The following is a 17,420-nucleotide window of genomic DNA, read 5'->3' on the forward strand; positions in this document are numbered from 1 at the left end:
TGCTACCTCTCTGGCCTCTTACAGAACTATTAATCCCTTCGGTGAGGGTTCCATACTCATGACCTAATTACCTCCCCATGGCCCCACCTCCAAATACCATGACCCTGGGATAAGGATTTCAATATACGAGTTTGGGGGACATAAGCATTCAGTCCATTGTACAAGCATACATTTACTATCATTTACTGACTATTCCATTACATTCTATTTGTTAAGCAGAATGTTGTCTTCACCATAGTCTATTTTTAGTTATATAGCCAACTAAAATATCACTAAGACAACAATTAAGGCTGAATGGAAAATTATATATATATATTTATATATTGATAATTATTTAAATTTCCCATTCTCCAAAATAGGTCAAACATTAAATATATGAGTTTTTAGAACTGCATATTGATGGCAGTGGAAGTAGAATATTATTTAAAAGTTTTAGACAAATATACAACTTCAGTATTTTGGCCACAAATTGAATTTTTAGACAAGGTGAAAAAGAACACCCAGATGAGGTTTTATTCATAGGTTTCATTTCTTCTTTCAAAATCATAAATATAACTGTTTTCATAAACTGACTATGGCTCATTTCATTTTGAGAATATATGAACTCAAAGTTAATTTTCTCTACTAATTTGATTTGGTGCACAAATAATAAAACAACAATACAAGAAAGGAAATAACATTAACATTCATACCCTAACATATCAGTTATTCTCGTTTTTTCTTTGCTTCTTTCTATACCAAGACCATTTGCATAGTGTGTGTTTTTCTTAAAGCAAAATGCTCTGTAAGTTTCAGTCATCTGTCCATGTTCCTTATCTAACTACACATCCCTCCAGAAGAGCTCTGGTCTAGCCTGCAAATATTTATTGAGTACTTCTGAGGTGCCAGGCGTTGATCCAGGTGCTGGGAATACAATGATAAACAAGATGGACAAGATCCCAGCCCTCAAAGAACTAAATTATTGTCAGGAATCAATGTTTAAGCCAATAAAGGAACAGAATAATTGCAAGCTTTTTCTTGTAGGTGACACTATTGGGAGGTCAGGAAACACCCCTCTGAGGATATTTAAGCTTATATAGAATAACAAGGAGGCAAAAGTCATGCAATGAGCTAAGGGCGGCAGGAAGAGCACGTGCAAAGGGCTCTAAGTAGGAAAGAACTTAGCATAACTGAAGAATCGGGAGGAGGCCAATGTGGATGGAACTAGTGAGCAAGCATCCAGGAGACAGGTGGGGATCAGCTTAGTCAGGCCTTGTAGTTTGTTGTGTGGGGTTTGCATTTTGTTCTAAATACAATGAGAAGTTTTGGGAAGATATAAAGGAGCAGGAGCACATGTTGAGTACTACCTCTTCAGTTACTGTGGTTACCTAGTGCTTGGTGAGACAAGAACAGATGCAGGGGGTACTAATTAGGAGGCTACTACAGTGGTCAAAGCAAGAGAGGATGGTTGTATGGGGCCGGCGCTGTGGCATAGCAGGTAAAGCTACTGCCTGCAGTGCCGGCATCCCATATAGGCGCCAGTTTGAGACCCAGCTGCTCCACTTCTGATCTAGCTCTCTGCTATGGCTTGGGAAAGCAGTGGAAGATGGCCCAAGTCCTTGGGCCACTGCACCCACATGGGAGATTCCTGTCTCCTGGCTTCGGATCAGTGCAGCTCCGGCTGTTGCAGCCATCTAGGGAGTGAACCAGTGGATGGAAGATCTCTCTCTCTCTCCCTCTCTCTCTCTGCCTCTCCTTTCTATCTGTGACTTTCAAGTAAAATGATTACATCTTTTTTTTTTCTTTTCTTTTTTTTTTAGGAGAAGATTGTTGTTTAGACTAGGATGCCAGAGGAGATAAAGCAAAGGAGATAGATTCAAAATATATTTTGGAGGCACCACTTAAAATTTGCTGATGGATTAAATGCAGAGGATGATGTAAAGGGAATAATCCAGAATGATTTGGATCCTAGTTTTTGTTTTGTTTTGTTTTTGTTTTTGAGTTAAGCAACTTGATATATGATGGACTTATTTACTTAGACTGGGAGAGGGTCAATATTAGGACAGAATTCAAAGAATTATTTTTTTATGTACATTAACTTTGCAATGCCTATTTGGAGTCTAACTGGAAGGGTTAGATATTTACTTATATTTATGAATCTGAATCTCAGGTCAGTTTCTCACACACACACACACACACACACAGAGAAAATTTATTTATTTAAAAAAGAGACAGAGACAGACACACACACACGAGAGAGAGAATTTATTTATTTATTTATTTGAAAGGCAAATACAGACAGACAGACAGACACACACACACGCACACACACACACAGATCTTCCATCCACTACTTTACTCCCCAAATGCTTACAACTGGGGCTGGGCCAGACAGTAGCCCGGAGTTCTATTCTACCCAAGTCTCCCAGGTAAGTGGCAGAGATCCAACTACCTGAGCCATCACCGGATGCCTCCAAGATGAGCATCAGCAGGAAACTGGAATCCCGAGTGGAGCTAGGACTCAAATCCGTGCAGTCTAATATGGCATGCACGCATCTCAAGAGGTATCTTAAACTACTGTGCCAAACATTGCTCCAAGCACATTGAAACATGTAAAGCCGTGGGACTATAAGAGAGCAACTAGGGAGAGTATGAGATAGAGAAGAGAATTGAAAACTAGCTCCTGTTATTTATTTACTTATTTTATTTATTTTTATTTACTTGAAAGGCAGAGAGACAGATACTGACAGACCTTCCATCTGCATTTGGGGTTCACTCCCCAAGTGCCTGCAACAGTCACAGCTGGGCCAGGCTGAAGCCAGGAGGCAGGAACTCATTACATATCTCCCATTGGATGGCAGGGACATAGCTGCTGGAGTTTAACCTTCTGCCTCCCAGGGTGTGCATTAGCAGGAAGTTGGAACTGGGAAGCAGAAGTGTGACTCGAACTCAAGCACTACAATATGGGAAATGGACATCCCGACGGATGTCTTAACTGCCGCACCAAATGCTTACCCCAGGTCCTGTTTTCCAATTACAATTTTCAGGGGCCAGGAAGAGGTAAAAGAGCCCCTACAAAAACTGAGACTTTTGTGCATTAGGAAGAAAATCAGGACAGTGTGATGTTTCCAAAGCCCAGAGCATAAAGCGGTCAAAGAGGAGAGGGTTATCATTTGTATCATTTTCTATTAGCAGGTCAAATAAGATGAGAGTGAAGTAAAACCCTCAGGATTTGGTAATGTGGAAATATTTGGTAATTTTTATAAGATCAATTGCAGTAAAATCCTAGCAACTGAAGCCAGAATGGAGTGAGTTTAGATTGAATGGACTCGATTAAATTTCCAGTAAAAATCCAAATAAGATATTTCTCTAAAATTGACAAGCTGATTCTAAAATGCATATGGAAAAGTAAAATGCCTAGACTAGCCAAATTATTCTTAAAGGACAATTGTAGATTTTTCACAGCAGATATCAAAAGTTGTTAAAAATCTACATTAGTTGTAGGACACATACATGGACAGAGTGCATGGCAGATTATTCAGTAAGTGGCATAATTGGTTATCCAATTGAAAGAGTAAAACTCAAAAAAAATCCTATACATTATGTTGTTTGGGGATACATTTCTCAGTCCCATATTAGGGCACCATTGTGGCACCATCTCTACACAAGGGCCTCCCTTAGCCACCCACCACTGCGCCTGTCCATGCTGTTGGCTGGTGCAATCCAGTGGTGAGCCGAGAGGAAGCCCCGGCTTAGGAAACAGGGTTGTTCTCCACGTGGATGACTCTGTGCCGAAAGCTCGGGAACAGCCTAGGAAAAAAGAAAAAAAAAAAAGGGGGGGGGGCCTCCCTGAGGGGAAGGCAGTTTGAAGAGGATGTCACTGGGGAACTGAAGGATAAGTATTTTGTTCTGGGCCATCCTGCTGAATGTCTCAGGAAGCTCTCACATCCAAGTACATACCCCTCAACCTCGCCCAGGCTTGACCCAGAGGTGGGATAGAGGGTCGAACACAGTGAGAACACTGGAAATTACCAATTTCTGTGGTTCCTCCTCTTGATTGCTGAAAGCTTTAAAAAAAAAAAAAGAAAGAAAGAAATTTTTTCATTTTATTTGAAAGGCAGAGACAAAGAGACAGAAAGAGAAACATCTCCCACCTGCTGCTTTATATCACCAAATGATTACAAAACCCAGGCCAGGCCCAAGCCAGGAGCGCAGAATTCAATTCAGGTCTCCCACATGGGTGGCAGGGACCCAAGTACTTGAGCTGTCACTTGCTGTCTCCCAGGGTACACATTAGGAGAAAGCTGAAATCAGGAGCTGAGCTGGTATTGGAACTCAAGTACTCTGCTGTGGGGTGCAGGTGTCTTAAGTGTTGCAACAAAAGCCTGTCCCTAAAGGCTTCTCTTTTGCTCTGTTAGGCAGGAATTTGCTCTACGTCCTTTCCTGTGTATTTCTGCATTATGACTACTTAGAATAAACTACGGTTTCCATTTCTCCATGCTTGGCTCTTTGTAAAGCTTTTGGAATTTTGAGTCAATCTTTTTATGTCTCAAAAAGCCAGAATGGAAGTTGACAGTAGAATGGTGGTTACCAGGGCCTGGGGAGAGTAGCAGGCCTGGTATTGGCAAGGCTAATGGGTTCAGGTTCTTGTCTCCAAAGCACAAAAGAATTTGAGAATGAAACGTAGATAAAGGTTAGCAGAAAAAATAAGATTTATTAGCAAAGCAAAAGTACAAACTCAAGAAGGAACACTGGCGGGACCAGTGCTGTGGCATAGCAGACTACGCCTCTGCCTGCAGCGCGGGCATCCCATAAGGACACTGATTCAAGTACCAGCTACTCTACTTCCTTCACTGCTCCTGCTGGTGTGCCTGGGAAGGCAGTGGAAATGGCCCACATGCTTGGGCCCCTGCACCCTCATGGGAGGCCTGGAAGAAGCTCCTGGTTCCTGGCTTTAGATTGGCCTAGCTCCGGCCATTGCGGCCATTTGGGGAGTGAACCAGCAGATGGAAGACCTCTCTCTCTTTCCCTCTCACTGTCTGTAACTCTACCTCTCAAATAAATAAATAAAATCTTTTTAAAATTTTAAAAAGAAGGAACACTGGTAAGCTCTAGAGTAAGCTGCAACCCACAGGTTTTGATGTCATCTTTATGCGATCTATAGTCACTGGGGGTAGTGATTTGGGTGGAGTTTTCCAGGAAAGGGCAGCGATTTCCGGGAATTTGGTGACTGCCCATTTTCTGGTCTTTTTAGGAAGTCTTTGAAGTGTCATGGTGTCAGATGCATGATGGGAATAGGAGTGTCAGCCATGGTACTTTTATTATAATGATATTGTAGTAGGCTATAGGTCATGGAAGAGAGACAAGGCTGGCAGCCATGTCAGATATTTTCATCTGGCACCAGTTCTGGGGGCTGGTTTGCTGACACTGATTTTTATTTTGGGTTGCTGGCCATTGGAGGAGTTTTTAGAAGCAGCTTTGGGTGTGTGTGGTGGGGGGAGAGTGTTGGGGACTATGTGGTGACATATTTTCTTTGGTTGTTTCTCTGATTGCTATCTCCTTACCTAAAACAATGGGAGAAGAAATGCTGATTAACAGGTACTAAGTTATAGTTAGGTAGGAGAAAGAAGTTCTGGTGTCCTATTGCACAGCAGGTGACTATAGATAATAGTGTACTTTTTTTTAAGCTTGGGGCTGGCATTGTGGGGCAGCAGGTTAAGCTGCTGCTGGCATTGCTGGCATCCCCTATCAGAGGGCTTGTTAGAGTCCCGGGTGCTCTGCTTCCAATCCAGCTTCCTGCTAATACACCTGGGAATGCTGCTGACAATGGCTCAAGTACTTGGGTCCCTGCCACCCGTGGCAGAACCCAGGATTCCTTTTGGTTTTCATCAGCAGGAGGCACTGAAGAGAGCCAGGAAGGCAAGAGGGGTAAAAGGACTTGTCCCTTCCTGTTTACCTGCTGTACCTGTTGATGCCACTCCATTGTGACCCTTCATCCTGACAGTAGCAGTGTTGAGGGTCCAGCTTCTGGTACATCCAGCACCAGCCAGCCACTGTCCTACCTCTGAGGTCTGAGCCCCATTTCCATGCAGTAGCCCTCTAAGCTTCTAACTTCTCATAATCCCTTTCCTTGGATGGCACAGACCTAGGGGTGGTAGCTGCTTCCTGAAGTTGCTGTCTGCAGGGAAACCTGTGTTACCATTGTGCTTTTGCAGGTCTCCGAGGCCTGCTAATCAGTTCCCCAAACTCTGTGAAAATTTCTCTGTTGAAATTCTTACTGTGTTTTTGTTTTCCTGGCTGATAGTCCTCCTCTGTTAAGACTATCTAGACCATTTTGTCTACCCTGTCCCTGCCTAAGCATTTGTTTTTGTGCTTCCAGGGCACCATGTGGAAGGCTCCTTTGAAGTACTTATCACAGTGTACTCTAATTATTGCTTTAGATGACAATGTTCCAGCTCTAGGCTGTCAGCCTCTCAGAGGCGAGAGCATGTCTTATTCTTCCAGGTTCACAAGTACCTAAGTTGTTCTTGAATTAGTAAATGAACAAATGAATTAATGAATACATGACTATGAATATATTTAATGAATTAAGGAAAACATTACTATTACAATAATAGTCACATAGTTTACCCTGCTAAAACTGACAATGGCACCTCTGTATCTACAGAATAAATCCCAAGGCCACCTGCATCTGTCTTTACCTGCCTCTTCCAGCTCCATCTCCCCCCCATCGATTACTCCAGTCACACCAAAGGCTCCCAGCTTCCAGAACACACCCCTCGGCTTTGTTTTCACCATCCTTTGTTCCAGAAGTGTTGCAAGTTGTTTGAGAAGCTCCTTTACTTCCACTGCCCAAGAGGGTCCCAGAATACAATAGAACTCAGTGTATAATTGTTAAATAAGCACTTCCGGGTGCTGCAGTGTCCTTAACCACTGCTTTCGATCTTTGCTCAACAGGTTGTGTGCCAGGATTTAATAAGTCACTTTATTATTAGATAGTAAGATAGTCTCTAGTATTCACTATTATTATTCATGGAAGAGAGCATTTTTTGTATAAACAGCTTATTTTCTTGTAAAAAGAGTCTGCTTTCTTTCCTTTTTCTTAAGAGGAAGATAGAGTATCAGTTTGTAAAAAAAAAAAAAAAAGACATTTCCATTTTTCTCAATTGGTGTCAGTGAAGATAGGCCCAAGTCCTAGGGGACTCTTCTGGGGTCATGAAGCTTTTAGAAGGCTCAAGACATAATTTGGCTCACAATAATTTGAAATATTTCCATAATGACTTGTAAATCCAATTATCAATGTCCAAGTATTCTAGATCCAACTGCTGTTCCTGCCTGAACTTTCATTGTCTCCAGTTTCTTTTTCAGTACCCAAAAGCAGAATGGAAATAGGTGACATTTGACCTTGGGGTCGGGGTAGCTGTTCTTAATAATAGAAGTTCTGTGGAAATAGAAATTAAAATTAAGTTAAACCACCATTGTTGAACCATATCCATGTTCTCACTCTCTTAGAAACCTCTGGAAGATAAAGGACTACCTTGATGCATGTAACAGAAACACTCATGAAAATTTTTCTAAGAAGCCTATCTGTTGAATCTCGTTTTCCTAATTGGTTTTCATCTTGCGATTTGAGATATATTTTCAGTTATGACTAGCGGTCCAGGCCATTATCCTTTCCTAAAGTATTTTCTGACTGCTGTAGTTTTACATAGGCTTAGAATCTCCAAGTTGAAGAAGAAAAAGAGTTACAGAAAAGAATAAGGGAGAAGGGTATGAATCTAAAATTGCCATAACTTTTAGCAATGGGGTGGAAACCTTCGGACCTGTGTCCTCGTCCATAAATTGCATAGAAGACCCCCAAAGCCCCCTTTGCTCTGGATAGCCATGATCTCACAGGTTGTACTCCTAATACATTCCACTCGGCGTTTGGCTTCCCAGAGTCTCAAGAACAAACAGCGGAGCCCAGCTCCCTTGCAGGTGTAAGTCATCTTGCGTTCCCCTTTCCAGATTGAAAAAAATAATAATAATAACCCAAAGAATTCGACTGCTGTGACTCCTCAGGAAATCTTTCCCTACTTCATTCATTATGATTTGTGTGTTCTCCTTCCTCCAAATCTATGTGGAATCTGACTTGAACTCACTTTGCACTCTTTGTTGACACAGACTCCTGAAATAAATCTCTTACAACCTGCAAAAGACAACTTTGCCCGATTTAACTGATCCACAGAACCTAGCCAGGACAAATCCAATGAAATGAATGACCCCTCCTTGCAACTTAGCAAGACTGTTTTACATTTTACTTTGTTGTTGTTGGTTTTTAACCTAGAGTTAAAGAATATCCACTTCAGTTTGGAGAAGTCACTCTGGGCCATACCACATGCCTTGGGCTCAGCTTGCAGATAATAAAAGAAGCACTGTCTCTTCTGCTTTAGGTTTACCCACAATTTATCAGAAGAAAGGGCATTCATACAGCTCCATGTTTCATTTTCTTTCAGCCAGCCACTTCCTCCAATTTCCTCTCTGAAAGAACATGCAGCTGTTTATAAAATGCCTCTATTTAGAAGTCCTCCTTGGGAGGCAAAAGGAAACCCCAAGCTTCTCTTGTGTTTTGGCATTCTGCATCTTTGCTTTCAGACAACGTTCTGTGAGCAGTGATGAGAATGAAGAATATATCACTGTCTGAAAGGGGAAAGAGAGGATATGCACCTGATGCTGCCATCCCTCCCCAGAGGGATCGAGTCCTCCTCGCGGACTTCTGCTGAGAGAAGGTGGCGCTCAGAGGCAATTAGCCCTTTTGTTGCCGGGCGCGTTGGCTGGGAGCCAGGCCCGCCAGGGTCCAGATTAACTAACTGGGAGGAGTTTGTTTTGAAGGGGATATGGAGGTCACTCGTCAGAGCGGCCCATATTTGGCCATCTCAGCATTTTAGAAGTGATGTTAGGCATCCAAGTGATGAAAATCAAACAGGAATGTTCAGTGAGGGCAGCTGGTCACTATTAGGAAAGCTGATTTCCCCCCATGCTATTCTTTCTTTAGATGAATCCAGGTGGAGCATGTTTCACAATGTCCAACTGATATGATAAATGATCCAGCAAGCCATGACACAATGCAGTTTATATTTTCAATACAAGTCGGAGTTTGTCGCTTAATTAAATGCTCCCTAAAATGAGTGCAGTGTTCTTTTATCACAACTGTACCCTCAAGTTAGTTAAGGGTGGCATTTCACTTTATAGTAATCATGCTCAAGCAACAGTGTACTCAATAATCAACAAACTTTTATTGAACCCTTATGTGCTAGTCTGCTTCTAGTTCAGAACCCTAATTCTGGTCCCACTTACTACATTATTTTTTATTTCTATTTTTCCAAATTTTATTTATTTACTTATTTGCATTTGAAAGGCAGAAAGAGAGAAATCTCCCAACCTCTACTTCACTCCCCAAATGCCTGCAATGGCCGGGCTGCACCAGGCTAAAGCCAGGAGCGAGCCAAGAAGTCAATTCTGTGTAGATGGCAGTGGCCCAACAACTTGAGTCATTACCTGCTGCCTCCCAGGGTGTGCATTCGTAGGAAGCTGGAATTAATGGGATCAGAGACTCAAACCAAAGCATTCTGGTGTGGTATGTGGGCATACTAAGGATTCTTAAACTTAGCACCAAATGCCTGTCTTTATATTATGTTTTTATTTATTTATTTATTTATTTTTTATTTATTTTTTTGACAGGCAGAGTGGACAGTGAGAGAGACAGAGAAAAAGATCTTCCTTTTGCTGTTGGTTCACCCTCCAATGGCCACCGCGGCTGGCGCGCTGCGGCCAGCGCACCACGCTGATCCGAAGCCAGGAGCCAGGTACTTATCCTGGTCTCCCATGCGGGTGCAGGGCCCAAGCACCTGGGCCATCCTCCACTGCACTCCTGGGCCACAGAGAGAGCTGGCCTGGAAAAGGGGCAACCGGGACAGAATCCGGCGCCCTGATCGGGACTAGAATCCGGAGTGCCAGCGCCACAGGTGGAGAATTAGCCTATTGAGCCACGGTGCCGGCCTATATTATATTTTAAATGTACAACTTAAATCAACAAGTTTATACTTTGAAGTCATTTCTTGAATCAAGGATCATTATTAAGTGGGCTGGCAGAAGAGAATTGCCCAGGTAACTTCTACTGTTTCAGTAAAAGAAAGACTGTTAGCTCTGGAGACACCATCCTGAATAAGAGAAAAACTCCCTGCTCATGTAGGGGTATCATTCTACAGGGGGAAACAGAAAATAAACTGGTTAATAAATAATAAATAATTGAACAAAATAATTTTACTTTTTCTGAAGATTTATTTAAACGGAAGGCAGAATGTCAAAAAGAAAGAGAGAAACAGAGAGAGAGAGAGAGAAAATCTTCCATCTGCTGGTTCACTCCCCAGTGCCTGTAACCGTCAAGACTGGCCCAGGCTGAATCCAGGAGCCAAGAACTCCATCCAGGTTTCCCAAATGGGTAACAGGCACCCAAGAACTTGGTCCCTTATCCTCTGTCCTTCCAGATGCTTCAGCAGGAGGCTGGATTGGAAGCTGAGCAGCTGGAACTCAAACTGGACCTCCAATATGGGATACAGGTATCCCAGACTGCACCGCAGCATCTGCCCCCAAATGGTTTTAGGTACTTGTAAGTTCTATGAAGAAAACAATGCAGGATATTGTAATGGAGTCTGAGTGGTGATGTAAGGGATATGGAGAGGTCATGGAGAAATCACTGGGGAGGTAACACTGTAACATGTAAGCTTAGAACTAAGTTAAGGGGAAAGTCCACAGCCATGGACATGCTGGAGGCAGAACCTGGGAAGCAGCAAGGGGATCGGCTTGGTGTGTCATAGAAGAGGAAGAAGGACAGTGGGACTACAGGGCTGCAAGCTAGAGTGAGGTTGCTGAGATCAGTAGGGGCTGGACTGTGGTGAAACACAACTGGAAGCCATTCAGTGATTTCAAACGAGATCAGTGATACTTGTGCTTGTAGTCTGATCATTCTGGCTGCTGTATGGGACACAGAGGGAAGCAGGAAGTCGCAGTTGGAGTAGCTGAGGCAAGAGGTTGGCGTCTTAATGTTGGCAGTGAGATGAGGGGAGGGCTATGGAACTGAGATGTTTTGGAGGCAGAGCTTAGAAAAAAGACTTGCTGAAGACTTAGGTAAGATGGGTTTGAACAGCAGACTGGATGATGGTGCTGTTTTTCTGAGATGGAACACTAAATTCAAGGTAGAAAGAGTAGAACAGATTTGAAACGAAGGAAGGAATCAAGAATTCTTTGCAGCTGTGTTACATGTAAGACATTAGACATCTGACGGGGAATATGAAAGCTGTAGAAATAAAGTGGTTGTGACTAATGTGTAAAAGATACATGAAGATACTTGAAAAGTAGCATCAGAAGATAAGCTGATTTGGGCACAAAAATATTTTCAAATGTATGCATAGTTTTTTCATAATACACATTTTCTGTGTATTAGACACATTTATTTGGGACAATTGTATGCATGGGTTTCAAAAATCTTTTACAATTAAAATAAGTGTATCTTTCAATCCCATTTTCCACAAACTTTTTGAACCACCCTTGTCTAAAGCTCTAAGAGGAGAGAAAAGTAGGCAGCCCAGAAGCAGGCCCTGAGGCACTTCAGAATTCAGCCTCCAGAGCATGTCAAGGGCTAGTACCTGACATATCAGAGGTGGGCACGTCCAGCCTGGGGGCTGCATAAGGCTCACGAAATGGTTTGGGCTGGCCCTGCCAAGGCAACTGCAGGTGGGACTTGAGGTGCACTAAAACTGATAGCAGGCTAATTGTTAAATTGATCACTTTGTATGGCCTGCAAATGATGTTATAAATATTCAATGGCCCTTGGCAGAAAAAGTGTTCCCCACCCCTGCACAGAGGCCCAACCCCAGGCCTAGAACACATCAGAGAGAGAATCAAACAGGGCATAAACACGCTGGAAGTGGCAACACTCTCTGGTAGGTTAACTCTCTGCTGCAGTGAAAACAAGAGCACAAACCATTTTGCCTGAGTTAGCAAATGCTATGGAAAAGTAAACCAAGAAATTTATTCCATGAGGGTATTTATAACAAGTGACCATCGTTGCATCACTGATAACCTTGTAAGCAATTCTTCAGGAGCTGTGGTTTACCTCAGCATGGGGGTGTCTGCATCCTAGGTTCAGGCGAATGTACAGCACACCTGTGTTTATTCAGTTTCAAGGATCATTTCCCCATGGCCTGTAGAAGTGATAGGTGGGGTGAGGATCTCACATCTGGGTGTAAAATCTCTGGATTAGCTCCATCGCTGTGGTGGTCCAATTCAATCAGTTCTCAACAGCCAAGCACTTAGGAGCTTCTACAAGGGCTGCTCTCATGCTAACATGGTAAGTGATGCATGCCAAAGCCAGCCAAGCCAGGGTCAAGGGGCCTGAGAGGCGAGCATGGGCGTTGGAGCCAGGCCTACCTGTGTTCAAATCCCAGCTCTACCACTTTCCAGCTATGTGTCCCGAGACAAGCTATCCAAGTTCCCTGAGTCCCAGATTCATCATCTGTGAAATGATGACAACACTTCATAAACCTGGTGTGGGATTTAATGAGGTGCCATGAGTTGAATGACTAAGCTGGTGCCTCCGTGAGTAGTGAGGAGGTCACTCAATAAATTTTGGTCTCCTCTCTGCTTTTATCTCAACGGCTGTGGTCATACATTTTAAGCCACTAAAACCTCCAAGTCATCCTAATTCTACTCCTTTTTGTTTCACTGCTTTTTGAATACAAAAATTAAAACGTGACACTTTTAGGTCATTTCTAAATCTCTGATACTTCCAATGAACTGGCAGAGAGAAAATTGCCCAGAGAATTTCTGCTGCTGTTTCATTATTAGAGCAGCTTTCTCAGTCTGGTTAATTTTCTCAGCATTGCTATGGAGCTAGTAACTTCAGTATTTAAATTCTAGACTGCTCATTAAGGACAGAGAAACTTCCTATCGACTGCTTGCCAGATTTCCCCATTGCACACGGCATAGTGATTTGGCATAGAGCCAGTGTCATTTTTTTCATATAGTTTATGAATTAAACCAGTGTATAATAAGACCCTGTCATGCGCCTGACACTGCATAGACACCGGAATGACCATGACAGATGAACACAGCCCCTGTCCTCCCTCTTATTGAGGCCATGGTTAACCAATCTCTCCCACTGCCAGAGAAGTGACTTTCCTTCCATGCTACATTCCCAAGAGGTCTTTTACTCAGACAAAAATGCAACTTGTTTAAGATTCCAGGAATTGCTTAGGAAAATGAACTGAAGGTTATTGCCATCTTTTCCCAGACAGCTTTCTGTTTAATTGAGGAATAAGACCTGCTTCCTTTGTGTGTGTGTATGTTTTTAATCACAAAAATAATGCATGCTTGCTTAAAAAATGTGCCAGTTTGCCCTAAAATGGGTGGCTTCTTCTTTCTGGAGGAGAAGATATTACTGCCTAGAATTTGGTATGTACACTTCCAGACTTTTTTTTCTAAGTAGATACAAATACATGTCTCTGAAAATCCACCTCCATCCCCTGTTGCCCATGGAGGTTTGCTTGTTTTGTTTTTACAAAAGTAATACTATATTTACATACTGTTCTGTAGCTTGATTTTTCACATAGCAATATACTATGGACAAATTACCATTTTAGTATATTAACTTATATGCTTGATTAGCAGACTTCACAATAGCCATGGAATAAATAAATCATAGGTTTTTTTTTAAACCATTCTCCACTGATAAGACATTAGAATTTACTGCTGTTACAGATAATTATATGGTTAACTCCCCTGTATTTATGTATTTTCACATTTGCGTGAGTTTATCTGTAGGATAGAGTCCTGGAGGTAGAATTTCTAGATCAAATGGGTGCATATTTTAAACTTGGATAGTGTGAAATAGCCTTCAAGACAGATGACACCTAAATTAGGTTTCTATCAGTGCAGTATGAGAGTGCCCATTTTCCTTCTCCCTTTCTAACACTGAATATTATCATTCTTGATGTTTGTCAGAGTGACAGGCAAAAATCAGGATTTCATTTTAGTTTGAAGACTTCTGGTGTCCACTCTGAATGTATTAAACCAAAATCGTGGGAGACCATTGTTTTGGACTGAGCTCCTGCAAAGGCTCCAAAAGACCAGACCAAACCAAAATAGAGTCACTCATGCTAAATGCCACATTGTCAAACAGAAATTTCAAGGAAGCATACATATTCCCACACATACCAGTTTTCCTGAAAACAGGAGATTCCAGTCTACCTGGGTCAGCATACCTAATAATAAGGTTCCTTTTGCTTTAATTCTTAGGGGAAAAAAAAAAAAAACTTAAGGTGACCTGACATTAAACAATCAGCTTCTCTCCTATTGCTCTATTTCCTTATTCACACCTTACAAAACTCACTGTTCTACCATTGCCCGCTGGGAACTGTCATTCTATTTTGTAAAATGGAGACTGCTCCAATTAGATCTATACTAAATTCATTGTAATTTTCTCTTTGGGCACATGTAAAACAATTTAGAAGTCACCAATCCCATTCTTAAAACTAGAGAAACTGGACAAACTGAAAGTCAGTGATTTTTCTTGGATACCCTGAAATCTAGCGATAGGTGCATCCGGAGATACATAGCAGAAGTCACGGGAGTTATAAGCAATATCACTTACTTCATAGTCACTGTCCTGAATTGCTGGAAGCTGAGTGTGAAGTAATGTGACAGTGAGGATTACCTGCAGCTCCCATCGTAAGGGGACCCTTCTTCTACACATATTCCTTTGAGGTCTTTTCCCCAGGAGCTCAATGAGATTTTTGGGATGAGGATCTGAGAAAAATCCCCTTGTGGCCGAGGCAGGGAGCTAGGGAGAGTAGAATCCCTCCCAGATTCTTCTCTGTATCAAAAACCTGCTACTCTTAAAGAGTAAAGTCTTCACTCCTGGGCAATGTGGAAATTTTATCCCACATGGAAGAGAGGTTTTCTACCTCACTCTAATTCCTAGCCTTCCTGTTGTACCAAAAAAAAAAAAAAAAAAAAAAGATATAGTCAACAGGGCATTGGGAGTGGAGTATGGTTTTTGTTGATGAGTTCTATACTCAGGGAGAAGGGACAAACACTTGTGAAGCCCACAACAATGAGGTGTGCGTCCACTAAAAGACTGAAACAGGTGCAAGTGCGTGGCTCAGTATTTAGGACACCACTTGGGATGCCTGCATCCCATATTGGAGTTCCTCATTCCAGTACTGGCTCCACTTATTATCCAGTTCCCTGCTAATGTGCATCCTGGGAGGCAGATTGGGTTCTGGGCTCCTAGTTTCAACCTGGACCAGCAGCTGCTGTTATGGACGTTTGGGAAGTAAACCAGTATATGGAAGCTCTTTCTCTCTGTGTGTCTGTCTTTCTTCTCCCTGTTTCTCTGCCTTTCAAGTAAAGTAAAAATAAATAAGTTCAAAAAATTTTTAAAAGACTGAAATGTAAGAGGTTACAGGACACATCCACTCTCCCATATTTTACAACCATACTAACAAACCAACAGTGAAAACCAGTCTGCCTCTGTGTCTCTGGGTGGTAGTACAAAGTACAAAGCCAAAAGAGACTAAATCCAGGACACTAAAGGAATCTGAAGCCTCTGCAAGTTATAGCTACAACAAACATTAAACAAAGCCTAACTTAAATCCTCACACAAAGGCCTATTTACCTCAGTACTTAGTATAGTATATACATCACACCTGACTTTCAACAGAGACTTTCAAGGCATACTAAAAGAGAGAATAGAGTCATCAGAACCAGATTCAGGTATGGCACAGATGTTGAAATTATCAGAAAAGGTATTTGAAAGAATTTAAAATAACTGATGAACATATTAAAGGCTCTAATGGAAAAACAGATGGCATGCAACACCAAATGAGTATAGTTAGCAAAGTGTTGGAAACCAAAAAGATGCAAAGGAAATGGAAATGAACAACTTCACTGGAAAGAAGAATCTCTCCAATGGGCTCATCTACTGTGCATGGCTAAGAAAAGAAATCAATGAACTTGAAGATGTTTCAATAGAAACATCCTAAATTGAAATACACAGAAAGAAAAGAATTTGAAAAACCCAGAACATTCAAGAGCTACACGTGGACAAAAGGAGGAATTTTCAAATGGTAATATATACCTAATTGGGATGCTAGAAAAAGGAGAGAACAGAAAAATGTAATGAAATATTTGAAATAAATACAGTTCTAGAGAATTAGATTGGTAGACACACATGCCCTTCATATTTAGTATAAAGTCAATGATGGCTTTAAAAAAGGAAGTTTATTAGTCCATTTATAAATCTTATGTATTCTCACTATGTGTGCTTGAATATCTAATCATTAAAGCCTCTTATTCTCTTAGTAGGAACAACTTGGAGGATTTTCTGCAGTGAAAGAGTTAACATATTATTTCAACTCAAAGATGAATAATCTTTTCAGGACATGAGGGGGTTGGAGAGTAAGAGATGTAGAAAATAGCAAAAATGTAAGAATAAAACCACCTTCAGAAATTGGGCATATAGTACAGATTTTTTTTTAACCACAAGATTTGTTTTACACTCCGAATTCCTACATGTCCTCATTAAATGGATATATATTTATCACAGGGAAAACAATATGACTGTTAGTAGAATGATGATAGTTTAGACTTAAGTAATATGAATCATGAAAAAAGTGAGTAAAAAAGCAGTCAAAAGGGTCTCATTCACCAAGAGCCAAACCTTTTACAAAGTTCAACTTTCACAACGTGAGGCTCTTGTGTAATTGCTGTGATTACCAGTAGACCTCCATGCAAATCTTTGATTTTCCTAAAAGGGAATTTCCAGCACTTTTTTGTCAGCCACATGCTGGCTGCTACATGACTTAACCTGGCCTGCGCTACAACCCCCAGCCAGCAGAGTACTGAGAGAGGCCTCGGACCTGTTAGCATCTTTTCCCAGATCCAGAGAATTTCAGGAATCTTTGAAGCTGTTGGTGCCATAGAGCAGAAGTTCCCCTTCCAAGAGAAGGATCTTGCAAAGCAAATTGATGATTGTCAAATTGAGATCCATTCCTTCTCTCCACCATTGGACCCCCAAGAGTGAACCTCCCCCCAAATGCCCAATAGAGTTACATCTCCCATGGCAGTTCTAAAGCCTGAGCATTAAGGGCCCAAGTCTAAACTGAGCCCAGGATCTGAAAACTCCGCTCCCTGTGCCTGCCTGGGGAACACTGCGGGGGATTTTCTCTTAAGTAGCTAGGCACGCCATGCATCTGGAATGAGAAGCAGGCCCTAAAATGTTCACAGCATGTTGTAGCCGAATGTTTTCTATCTTCTTCCGAAGATAAGCTGGAGTCGTTTTGTTTTACTTTCTCTGATTTTCAAAAACCCATACAGCACAAGAGGAGAGACAAGTCAGACAA

The 17,420-nt window shown here is 41.8% G+C and overlaps 1 non-coding gene across 1 annotated transcript; it reads left to right on the top strand.

The window, feature by feature from the left end:
- The first annotated feature begins 3,663 nt into the window (after nt 1–3,663).
- On the top strand, nt 3,664–3,790 carry LOC127483068 (small nucleolar RNA SNORA65). Its single transcript, XR_007909036.1, has one exon. It is a non-coding gene; the product is annotated as a small nucleolar RNA SNORA65 (small nucleolar RNA).
- The last annotated feature ends 13,630 nt before the right edge of the window (nt 3,791–17,420 follow it).

This window comes from Oryctolagus cuniculus, chromosome 4 (assembly GCF_051225735.1).
Source record: "Oryctolagus cuniculus isolate XC-2025 breed Fujian yellow rabbit chromosome 4, ASM5122573v1, whole genome shotgun sequence".
Lineage (NCBI taxonomy): Eukaryota > Metazoa > Chordata > Mammalia > Lagomorpha > Leporidae > Oryctolagus > Oryctolagus cuniculus.